The following is a 12,500-nucleotide window of genomic DNA, read 5'->3' as shown; positions in this document are numbered from 1 at the left end:
GATGAAAGAGAGGGTGAGAAAATAACAAAGAGAGAGATTTACTCTCGAAAATCCGTCCCAATCACGGTTTCTCTCTCTCTCTCTCTCTCTCTCTCTCTCTCTCTCTCTCTCTCTCTCTCTCTCTCTCTCTCTCTCTCTCTCTCTCTCTCTCTCTCTCACACACACACACACACACACACACACAAACACACACACACACACACTCCCTCACTCATCCTCTCAGGCAGACGACAGCTGGTTCCTTGGACATGGAGAAGACAAGACAGGACGGAGGGAAGCGTGCAGAGCAGACGACTAGAGCAGCCAGGACCCTCATGCGTGGCCGCCGCTCGCCTGGCTATTTCCATATTGGCTGCTGAGATGTGTCGGCTTGACAGAGTCCACACACACACACACACACACACACACACACACACACACACACACACACACACACACACACACACACACACACACACACACACATATGCAAGCGCAAAAGAACACACACACACACACACACACACACACACACACACACACACACACACACACACACACACACACATGTAAGCGCACAAGAACACACACACACACACACACACACACACACACACACACACACACACACACACACACAGGCTTTGAATATGTGTGTGTGTGCCTGCCAGCAGCAAACATCTGTAGGCTACCTAGGGCAGGTTTGGCCCACTCACTTGCACTAACGAGCAGTCGAAGGCGTGATTTGTTATTGCGGTACCCCACCAGCCAAAGTAATGCACAGTTAAACACTTCATTACAATTTGGAAATAATGAATGAATTCTGTGTGTTTATAAACACAATTCTAAGTACTAAATAGGAAGTATAATGAGAAAGATGCTTTGGCACCTTACACTACTTTGGTTTTGAGGTTTGTGTGCCTGGGTTGCAGGGCCGCTGAAAGCTTTGGTCGACCCTAGGCCAAACCATCTGAAAGGCCCCCCCTTGCCCCCGCCTACCATGTAATGGGGGCTCCACTCTGGGGCCCCCTCTCCTGGGACATCTGACCCCTTTGTCCCCCCTCCTGTCTGCTTCTGTGGTACCTGGCCTGCCAGAGAGCATCTGCTGCCAGGGTGTGCTTACCTCTCTCTGCATGGCCAAGCTTGGCACACGCATCTGTATCCATTGAAGGTCTGATATCTGTAGAGGTAGCCAGAGGACGGTGCCACCCCAGCCAAGGAAGAGCACAGTATATCTGAACTACTACTTCTGCCACCCCAGCCAAATAAATATGAGTATGCTCGCGAATGCATAACAAACACTTCATTATTTAAGAATATGATTAATTCAATGAACTCATTCATTTAGTGTTTTAGACAACATGGCTGCAAAAAGGACTGAAGCTGCGTTTGTAGCAGAACAATCCTCCTGCATCACACTTGTTCTGTCAACGCAAATGCAGATTCGAATTCTGTTACAGGTGCACTGTAATATTTTTAGTAGTTTATTTCCAGACTTCATGCGTGTCAAGTGTTCATTATGACTGGGAAAATTGTTCAAAATGGTCCGCCATTCCAGAAATGGACATTGTAGCTACAAAACTTACTATGCTTTGGTCATAGTAGTAAATATTAATTTAGTATTTAATACATCAGGTCAGATTTGGCAATAGGCAACACCGGGTCAATGAGCAGCATAGTTGCAATACCTACTCCGTCCACCATCCTACACAATGCACTTTTAAGACAACAAATAAAATAGAATGGAATGGAATAGGATAGGATAGGATAGGATAGGATAGGATAGGATAGGATAGGATAGGATAGGATAGGATAGGATAGGATAGGATAGGATAATGCAATAGAATAGAATAGAATAGAATAGAATAGAATAGAATGGAATAGAATAGAATAGAATAGAATAGAATAGAATAGAATAGAATAGAATACAATAATTGAATAGGTCCCAGCAGATCTCTGCTTGGGAGGTTCCTGAAGCATCAAATCACAATACATATTGACAATAGGCTATTACAACAATAGCAGTGTTAGAATAAGAGAGGATTTATTTTATGGTGTAAATACAGATACATTTACATGGGTTACACCATACTCACGACCAAAAGCTGCCAAACATTTTTTTTAAAAACTGTGAAAATTGAAAGTATAAATGTCTGCACAGTGCACACTTAGTAACTCCTGTACCGTGTGCCCTGAGGAAGGTCTTCGACCGCATGCTTGGCAAGTATAAAAGGACAAAAAGAATTTACGTGTCCGTCCAGCCATTTTTCTTTCACTGTTCACAGTAAATACAGAGAGGTAAAATCATGGCATGTCCGCACTATATATGGCATAACTAATGTTGCTGGAGCTTGAGCTCCTGTGCGCAGGGCTGGACTGGCCATCTGGCATAGCAGGCTTTTCCTGGTGGGCCCTGCATCCTTGAGGGCCCCTTTTTTCAGATTTTTTTTTTATTTTATGAAAATAGGGGCCCACAACCACAAGGGTGCGGGGCCCACCGGTGGGTCGGTTCTGCGCCGCTAATTATGGGGTGGGGGCAGTGGTGTAGTCTACTTTTTTTGTGGTGGGTATACTGCATATTTGAGCATTTTTTGAAGTGGGTATACTGTTTATATTTGAGCCATTCTAAATAATGGATCAATCAATTTTAAGTGGGTATACTGCAATCCCTGAAATTTGGAAGTGGGTATACCCCGTATTATGTACCTGCGTTCTACGTAGACTACAACACTGGGTGGGGGGATCTTTTAATCCGATAATGCCCGGGCCCTGCAGTATCCCCCCCCCCCCCAGTCCAGTCCAGTCTAGCCTGTATGCCCTAATCCATACAGACATATTGACGAGCGCGGCCTTGGATGAGCAGACACAATCGAACATGCAAGCAGAATACTAACTGCAGAATACAGAGAGGAGGCCAAGTGCAAACTACAGCAGTGTGTGTGAATGTATGTGTGTGTGTGTGTGTGTGTGTGTGTGTTTGTGTGTGTTTGTGTGTGTGTGTGTGTGTGTGTGTGTGTGTGTGTGTGTGTGTGTGTGTGTGTGTGTGTGTGTGTGTGTGTGTGTGTGTGTGTGTGTGTGTGTGTGTGTGTGTGTGTTCGTGCGTGTGTGCATGTGTGTGTGTGCGTGTACGTGCCCATGTGTGTGTGTGTGTGTGTGTGTGTGTGTGTGTGTGTGTGTGTGTGTCTGTGTGTGTGAGATGGACAGGAGGGGTGTGTGTGTGTGTGCATGTCGATAAACGGGCGAGCGTGCATGTGTGTGTGTGTGTGTGAGATGGACAGGAGGGGTGTGTGTGTGCGTGCATGTCGATAAACGGGCAAGCGTGCATGTGTGTGTGTGTGAGATGGACAGGAGGGGTGTGTGTGTGTGTGTGCATGTCGATAAACGGGCGAGCGTGCTGCTCTCCACAGGGGGCATCTCAGCGCAGACACAAATGAAGACAAACGAGTGGAAGCATCTAGAAGGAACGTCTCCGCGCCGCTTTGTCACAATTAGACCAGCGAGCCAAGAGCCAACAGTTAACAGCTAACCTCTCCCTCCTATCCTTCCTCTCTCTCTCTCTCTCTGTCTCTCTCTCTCTCTGTCTCTCTCTCTCTGTCTCTCTGTCTGTCTGTCTGTGTGTGTGTGTGTGTGTCTCTCTCTCTCTGTCGCTGTCTGTCTCTCTCTCTCTCCATCTCTCTCTCTCTGTCTGTCTGTCTGTCTCTCTCTCTCTATCTCTCTCTCCATCTCTCTGTCTCTGTCTCTGTCTCTCTCTCTCTCTCTCTCTCTCTCTCTCTCTCTCTCTCTATCTCTCTCTGTCTCTCTCTCTCTCTCTCTCTCTCTCTCTCTCTCTCTCTCCCTCTCTCTCTTTCATTCATTAATTCATTCATTCATAGAGGCTTTATTAGCATGACAAAAAATATTTTGTATTGCCAAAGCATTGGTTGAAGATACGTACATTGGTAATGATAATATAATGAAATAAGTGTTAAAACAAACACACAAATGAATGCTTGCAATTGCATGGATACTCTCTCTCTCTATTTCTCTCTCTGTCTTTCTCTCTGTCTCTCTCTCTCTCTGCCTAAGCACTTAGCCACCATGATGCTGTCACCACCTCAACCCCCTACACTCCCTCCTCTCTCTCTACTGCCCCCCCCCCATCCAACCCCGCCAAACAAAACTGTCCATGCCAAGAGGGGAGAGTCAGAACCTCTCTCTGCCCTTCCACACCACCTCACCACCACCCCAACCCACGTCCTCTCAAACACCACGTCAACCACACCACCCCACCCCACCCCAACCCACCCTGCCCTCCAACCCCACCTCACAAACACCCCAACCCACGTCCTCTCAAACACCACGTCAACCACACCACCCCACCCCACCATGCTCCCCAACACCACGTCAACCACCCCACCCCAACCCACCGTGCTCTCCAACACCACCTCACAATCACCCCAACCCACCCTCCTCCCCAAATTTCACTCCTGAGTGCCAAGGGGTGTGGGATCAATTCCTAGACGTGACAGCCAAGTGCAAACCTCCCTCTCCTTCTATCTAAACACTTAGGCCACCACACCACATCACTTTCAATAGCCATCTGCCTGCCACCGTCCAAAATCACACTACAGAGCCAAAAGCATTCGGGGCATTTGTGGTTTGACACTAGAGATGTCTTATGGCACTCAGTGTACCAGCCTTTTAGTACCGGTACTTCTCTCTTCTTGTATAGTAGTGGATGTCATGCCTGCACTAGCTCGATATGGAACATTTCCTACTGGCATGTCAAAAGGATGCAGTGGCACAGCAATGTGATAATGCAGCTGAAACACAGCAGGCTACAGGCCAATGGGCAGGGGCAGAGATTCTTTAAGTATATAGAGATATGCCAACGTAATAGGTTGCTATGGGCACCTAACGTGACCAGGTTCCGGTCTGCCTAAAGGAGCGTGTCATAATACTCCTAGCATTGAATAGAACAGTCCTTAGGTCTGCCTAGGTCTGCCTAAAGGGGGATCCCCCCCCCCTCTCCCTTGCAATAATAGAACCCGGAAACAATGGGCCAACGGAACCTCTCTCTTTCTACTCTCTCTGGTGCAGTGGCACAGCAATGTGATAATGCAGCTGAAACACAGGCTACAGGCCAATGGGCAGGGGTGCCAACAGGGGAGGACAAAGGTAACAGTTGTCCCGGGCCCAGGGAGAGATGGGTCCAGCATTGGGTCCTCATTACATTGCATATATTGGGCAGGGAGGCCCTTGCAGATTACTTTGTCCCGTGCCCGGCCCAGGCTGCAGCGGCCCTGCCCATGCGGACCAGGGTTCGAGCTCAGCCTGGGTCATTTCCCAACCCAATCCCATCTCCCTCTCTCTCTACCAAACACTTCCTGTCTGCTCTCCACATTCTGAATGAAAGCGTTAAAAAATGGTACACTACTGAGCTAAGCAACATTTTCACAACTGAAGTACAGATGTTTAGCACTTTCTTCGTGTTGGGATAGATGCCAAGTAGCACTTGGTGTGGAAGCACAGCTTGGTACATGTAGCACCACCACAGTCCTGACAAATGGAAAAAAAAAATACACCACCGACAGAGCAAATAGCCTGATTTTTACCATCAGTAGAAGACCCATGTGGTGTGGACCCTGCCCGTGTCCGAGCCCAGTGGCTAAGCTACATTAAGGGGGGCCGCCACAGCAGGCATGTTACACAACCCGATTAGATTATTAACCCCTTAGCACCGCACTATCAATGGCTCTCTGTAATGTCATAGCAATGTTGTTATGATGTGGTTAAGCATTTTCAGCAAGTGAATAGGGTCGCCGGCAACCCCTGCTGCAGTAAGAGGCTACAAGATTATTATTCAATTGTTTGAAAAGAAAACCACACCAAGGTCAATATTTGTTATGTGATCTTGACCACGGAGGCTAATGCTAAGGGTGTGGGGATCCGTCATCACAGCACAGCAGGCATACAGCATGTCCTCATCAGCATGCTAGCTCCTCCACACCAGACATGCTACACGGGTGGCACGCTGAAGAGCTAATTGTTACCACAACCCGACTAGATTATTACAAGATTATTATTCAATTGTTTGACCAAAAAAATCTTGACCATGGAGGCTAAGCTAAGGGGGGGGGGGGGGATTCGCCATCACAGCACAGCAGGCTCCTCTCCGCTCCACAGGGAATTCACATCGAATAAAAAAACAGTAGACTGCATCGATGAAAAAAGCTGGTAGAGTGTGTTACAGTGGCACCATCCAAGGTGTCCTCGTAAGCCTGACCTGCTAGCTCCTCCACTCCAGACCAGACATGCTACATGGGTGGCTCGCTAAAGAGCTAATTGTTACCACAACCCGACTAGATTATTACAAGATTATTATTCAATTGTCTGACCAAAAAAATCATGACCAAGGAGGTTAAGCCAAAGAAAGTGGATCTAAGAAGAAGCGTCATTTTGTTTCTTTTCCGGTATCCACTTTATGTCGGGTGAACGCCCCCTTAGGAGACCTTCGGTTAGGAGACCTTCGGAGTCCTGAGGTTGAGAATAAATCAAGCCCCCTTAGCGCTGTAGATGGCGGTAGCGCACGTCTTGAGCAAACACCTCAAAAATAGAAGAAGAAGGAGGGGACAACGCCCCCTTAGGAGACCCAACTTGAGCCCACGCTTTTGCATTGAGTGGGCGTGGTTTGCGTTATCTTTCTCTTATCCAGTATTTTTGGTTAAGCTAAGGGTGGGGGGATCCGCCATCATAGCACAGCAGGCGTACAGTATGTCCTCATCAGCCTGACCTGCTAGCTCCTCCACACCAGACCAGACATGCTGCCCGTACGGGTGGCACCGCCCGCGCGCTAAAGAGCGCTAATTTACGCTAATGAGAGTGTCGCCAAGCGCTCCCTCTGCCAGCTGTAGGCCTGGGCCAATTAAATGTCTCTAATTTATTCTCCGAGTCCCCCTACCACAGAGACACACACACTCACTGTCACACACACACACACACTTGGCTGCCCCATGCACAGACACACACTTCACAAGCTGCAAGCTGCAGCTGATTGGAAAAGTCAGTGGGATGGGAGGGCGAGAGAGGGATAGAGGAATTGAGCGTGAAGGGGTGGGAGGGAGCAATAGAAAGAGGGCATGGGAGGGTGAAGGAGGTATAGATGGAAATGGAGTGAGAGAGGGATAGAGGAATGAATAAGACAGTGGAAGGGAAAGATGGAAAGATCGACTTGGGGGATGACAGGAGGTAGATGGACTGAGAGGATGAGAGAGAGGCGGAAGGATGAAGTGAGTGGAGAAGAGGGAGGGATAGAGTAGAAGGCAGGGAGGAGGGATAAAAGAATGAATGGGAAGGAGGAGAGAATGGCAGAAGGATGGAGGGGCTGGATGAGGGAAGGGTAGAGAGATGGAGCAAGAGGACGAATGACGAAAATCACTCAGTGTGAGGGGAGGGTGAGGGAGGGATGGGAGGCTGCTGGGGCTGAACGAGAGGGGGATACACCGTAACAGGCGGACAAAGATGCGCCCACAAGCACAAATATGAAGAGAGTAATGCGAAAAATGGCGGCAAAGATCGTGATTTAAAGAATGCGTTTCAGACGGACAGACGGATAGACAGACCGACGGACGGACATACCCTTTTATAGAGATGCTAGGACGCATCTAAAAAAAGGCAATGCAACGTTAATTCAACACTACAATTTAACACTGTTACCAGATACACTGTGGAACATGGTAGCCTCTTTGCACAGATGGCTCTCCGGCGGGCCCATTCACTCATTGCTGAGAAGACTCAAATGCATCGCAACAACATTGTGCTATGACATTACTGAGAGCCTTAAGTAACAAATTATGGGTTGGTCATTCCAATTTTGGTGACAGTAAGGTTATAATAACATTGGCTCTGCTTAAAGGGTGAAATCAACTCTCTCAGTGTTGAATGAACACTATTTTACTGTGTAGAGCAGTGGTTCTCAACCTTTTTTGGTCTCCTCACAAGCCTCCCAACGCCACCTTCACCTAAACATAAGCCTGACAACTCCCCTCTAAGTATTAAAAAGTTACTTGAACTAATGCCCCCCAATGGCAACTAAGCACCGCCCCCTCTCAGCTGTATCCTTCTCAACACCCCCTTAGAGCTTCCCAACGTACCGCTGTACCGCCCCCGTTGAGAAACGCTACTGTAGTGTAGTGCAGTGTTTCCCAACCAGGGGTACGTGTACCACTAGGGGTACGTGTACCACTAGGGGTACGTGTACCACTAGGGGTACGCGAGCACACTGCAGGGGGTACTTGGAAAAGTGTTATTATTTTAACAAATGTATGGAGCAGCCACATCAGGACAGAGAAAATGATATAGAAAATTAATTAGGGGGTACTCATGGAACAATTAAGAGGCTTAGGGAGTACGCAAGACAAAAAAGGTTGGGAAACACTGGTGTAGAGGCATAGATGGATGGAGTGGCGGGTAGCGGGAGGAATAGAATGATGGAGTGGGTGTGGAGAGGAGAGGAGACGAAGGCAGAAAAACAGCGTGCAGGCTTCCCTCGATCAATGGGCCCCTGGCTGGCTAATTGGGTGGAGCGTTTGGGGAAAAGTGCTCTGCTAAAGACTGCTAATTGGAGCAGAGGTTGCTTAGTGAGGTTGCCAGGTGATGTAGTGCACGATTTGTTATCTGAGTCTGAATAGTGTGTGTGTGTGTGTGTGTGTGTGTGTGTGTGTGTGTGTGTGTGTGTGTGTGTGTGTGTGTGTGTGTGTGTGTGTGTGTGTGTGTGTGTGTGTGTGTGTGTGTGTGTGTGTGTGTGTGTGTGTGTGTGTGTGTGTGTGTGTGTGTGTGTGTGTGTGTGTGTGTGTGTGTGTTGAGACCTGTTTCCCCTGCAGACGTCGAAAACTAAAATCAGCTTGTAGATGTAAGATATGCCGTGCCCTCCTAGTGACACAACACCATCAGCATTGCTTCTAGTCAGGCTAGAAGCAATACAAATCGTTTCTGAGCTCCTGAAAATCGGGAACTCCTCCCAATGTGCCGGAAAGCATTTAGCAAACCAAGGGAGGCGGGTCAACCATGCCGTTTGAGAAATGTTAATTGTTGTGCTCTTGGTCAGACCAAGTCTCCAAAAGATTTGAAAGTCGAAACATACCAGATTTTTTGTATAGAAATATAAGCTTGCTCAGATTTTCATTTTTTGCAGTGATTTTTTGCTGTTGTGAAAGCAGCTGGAGAGAACAGGACAGACAAGGGTGGAAAGTGTTCACCAATGCCCTATGTTCCAAAAGAAATATAAAGGCCTAAGTAAGTAAGTGAGCGAGTAATTAAGTGCGTTCTGTGTCCTTCTTGTCAGTTGCTGTTTGATTGCAAGAATGCCTTAAACGAACCGTGCAACTTCAACTACCGCATGACGGATTAGATGCGACATTAAACCAGATAAGGTACAGTCTAGTTCCTTACTTTGCAGTCACAAACAAAACAGAAGCGACTCTAGCTAAGAGGAGAGTACACAACAGAAGAGACTCTAGTAGCTAAGAGAGTACAATACAAAACAGAAGAGACTAGCTGAGAGAGTACAAAACAGAAGAGACTCTAGCTAAGAGTACAAAACAGAAGAGACTCTAGCTAAGAGAGTACAAAACAGAAGAGACTCTAGCTAAGATAGTACAAAACAGAAGAGACTCTAGCTAAGATAGTACAAACAAAACAGAAGAGACTCTAGCTAAGAGAGTACAAACAAAACAGAAGAGACTCAGATAAGAGACAAAACAAAAGTGACTCTGGCTAAGAGAGTACAAAACAGAAGAGACTACAATAGCTAAGAGAGTACAAAACAGAAGAGACTCTAGCTAGCTAAGAAAGTGCAAAACAGAAGAGACTATCTAAGAGAGTACACAACAGAAGAGACTCAAGCTAAGAGAGTACAAACAAAACAGAAGAGGCTCTAATTAAGAGAGTACAAAAGCAGTTGCTGATTATTTCCATAACACCTGACATCAACTGAGAAAATGAGCAAGCAGATGTCTTTATTGTGGAGTTAGTTAATCAGATAAATTGTAATTCATTTCTTCTCCACTCACAGGAGAAACAGCAGAGCTTGTATCTAAGAGCAACAGAGTTTAAATTTAAGATTCAACCCAGAGGATAACCCTGCATGCCATCCATCTTACTCAAGTCCTGACCCCAACTCAAGCCCTCCACTCCACCTGCCCTAACCCTAATCTCCATCCTGCTCTCCAACACGACTGACACCTCTAACTAGTGAAGTGAAAGTGAAAGTGAATGCCCAACCAGGAAACTCGAACTCCCATTGTTATTGTGACACAGCACTCCACAGCACACAACGAAATTGAATTTATGCCTCACCCGTGCAAGGGGGCAGCCCCCAATGGTGCCCCAAGGGAGCAGTGCAGCACGACAGTAACATGCTCAGGGTACCTCAGTCATGGAGGAGGATGGGGGACAGCACTGGTTAATTACTCTCCCCACCAACTTGCCTGGTCGGCGGGAGTCAAACCAGCAACCTTTGGGCTACAAGTCTGACACCCTAACTGCTTACCCATGACTGCCCTATGACCTTTGACCTCTAGCCTCAACCTCTGACCTCAACCCTGATCGATAACTCTGTGTTTTAACCCTGATTGACCCTTGCTTCATTGCATCATGCATCCATTGCATAATTTAATCCATACACAGATGTTTCCTTCCTTCTCTTTTTGATGAAATGGTCCGCACACATTAGCTCCAAAAAATATGGGATCTTCCTCAGGCCTGAGGAAGATCCCACTGTTAGATCGAAACTTTGCCGTTTGTAAAATAGAAGAAAGTTTACATTTTTTGGAGCTAATGCAATGTGTGCAGACCATTTCATCACACAGTCTACCACTTTTGTCTGCCACCTGGATAACTTTTGTGGATGTGTACACCCCAACCTCCAAACGCTTCCTTCTCTTTTTCAAAATAATTCATACAGGTATTTTAGACTTTATATAGACAGGACCGTGAAGACGGAGACAGAACAGCAGAGGGAGAGACCGATGAGTTTAGATCAGAGGGTTGCAGGTTCAAATCCCACCCTTACCACCAGTACCTTGATCCATGGCTGAAGTGCCCTTGAGCAAGGCAGTGGCACCTAACTCCACCTTGCTCCAGGGCCTGTACCCAATACCCTGTACAAAAACACTGTAAGTTGCTTTGGATAAAAGCGTCAGCTAAGTGTAATGTAATCAAATGTAATGTAATGTAATGTAATGTAATGTAATGTAATGTAATGTAATGGGGTAAGGACCAGACTTGATTTGGGGCCCCTTTGGACAGCTTCCTTTTTTGTTAGCACAGTGACGCAACAACATGTGTTCCTGCCAATATGATAAAGCACTTTCAGCAGCATCGTGTATGAATTGTGCAATTACAAAAATGTTTTTTATTGACAAGGAACTGCAACTGCAAGGCTTCTTTATACTGTATGCATATTAACATTAAAACGTTCACAATGTTACACAACATACATCACAGACTGATAGATGCTTAAGTAGTTGGCAGATGCAAGTGTGCTGCTGTACTTACACAGAATATAAACTCACTTGACACATGACATGACATTACGCTTAGCTGACGCTTAGCCAGAGAGAGTAGAGAGAGAGAGGTTCCATTGGCCCATTGTTTCCTGGTTCTATTATGGCCCCCCTCAGGCAGACCTAGGCAGACCTAAGGACTGTTCTATTCATTGTAGGAGCATTATGACACGCCCCTTTAGGCAGACCGGAACCTGGTCGCATTAGGTGCCCATAGAAACCTATTATGTTGGCATATCTCTATATACTTAAAGAATCTCTGGCTTAGCTGCCATTTAGCTGCCATTATTTACAGGATACTGTTCACAGTCCCTGGAGCAGTGTGGGGTTATGTGTCTTGATCAAGGGCACCTGAGCCATGCAGTGTGGGATTCAAACATGCAACCCGCTGATCTAAAGGTCATGTACTTAACCTCTGAGCCACAGCTGTCCACTTGGGTCTGACGTGTCCTCTGTAATTAACCCCACACTGAAAATTCTGCCGTGTTCATTTTATTACTGTAACACTATTCCACAGAGCGTATTTTGAATCTACTATGTAACCTACTTACACGGAACATAAACTCCCTTGACACTTGGTTCTGGAGTGGCCTCTGTACGTAGTAAATTCTACAATGTTGAATTAAAGTACAGGTAAGACTCTTTTACAGAGTGAAGGCCAGGGGTCCCCAACCTTTCTTGGCCTGAGAGTTACTCCAGGGCTACTGAGGGTTATACTGTATGTCCTTTCAACATCGTTTACTGATTTCTTGACATCCTTTACAAATCACACCATGATTGAATATTTGTTTGGTTTTGTGATTGAAATGTTTATAAAGAAATAACATCCCTATACTAAAAACAAGACATTAATAATGTGACCAAAACCTTTGGTGAGGCCTGGTGTAGACCTACTTATTTTACTCTAAAAGAGTTGAATTCACACTGAAAAATGCTCTATGTATATACTGTAGTAGGCCCACTATGCACTTATGCAGA

The 12,500-nt window shown here is 46.4% G+C and overlaps 1 protein-coding gene across 1 annotated transcript in view; it reads right to left on the bottom strand.

Moving 5' to 3' along the window:
• The window catches only part of LOC134461725 (probable serine/threonine-protein kinase DDB_G0280133), a 61,006-nt gene that overhangs the window by 46,309 nt on the left and 2,197 nt on the right, over positions 1-12,500 (bottom strand). The gene's annotated exons all lie outside the window — the stretch shown is intronic.

This window comes from Engraulis encrasicolus, chromosome 13 (genome assembly GCF_034702125.1).
Source record: "Engraulis encrasicolus isolate BLACKSEA-1 chromosome 13, IST_EnEncr_1.0, whole genome shotgun sequence".
NCBI lineage: Eukaryota > Metazoa > Chordata > Actinopteri > Clupeiformes > Engraulidae > Engraulis > Engraulis encrasicolus.
This window is presented reverse-complemented; position numbering and strand designations above follow the sequence as displayed.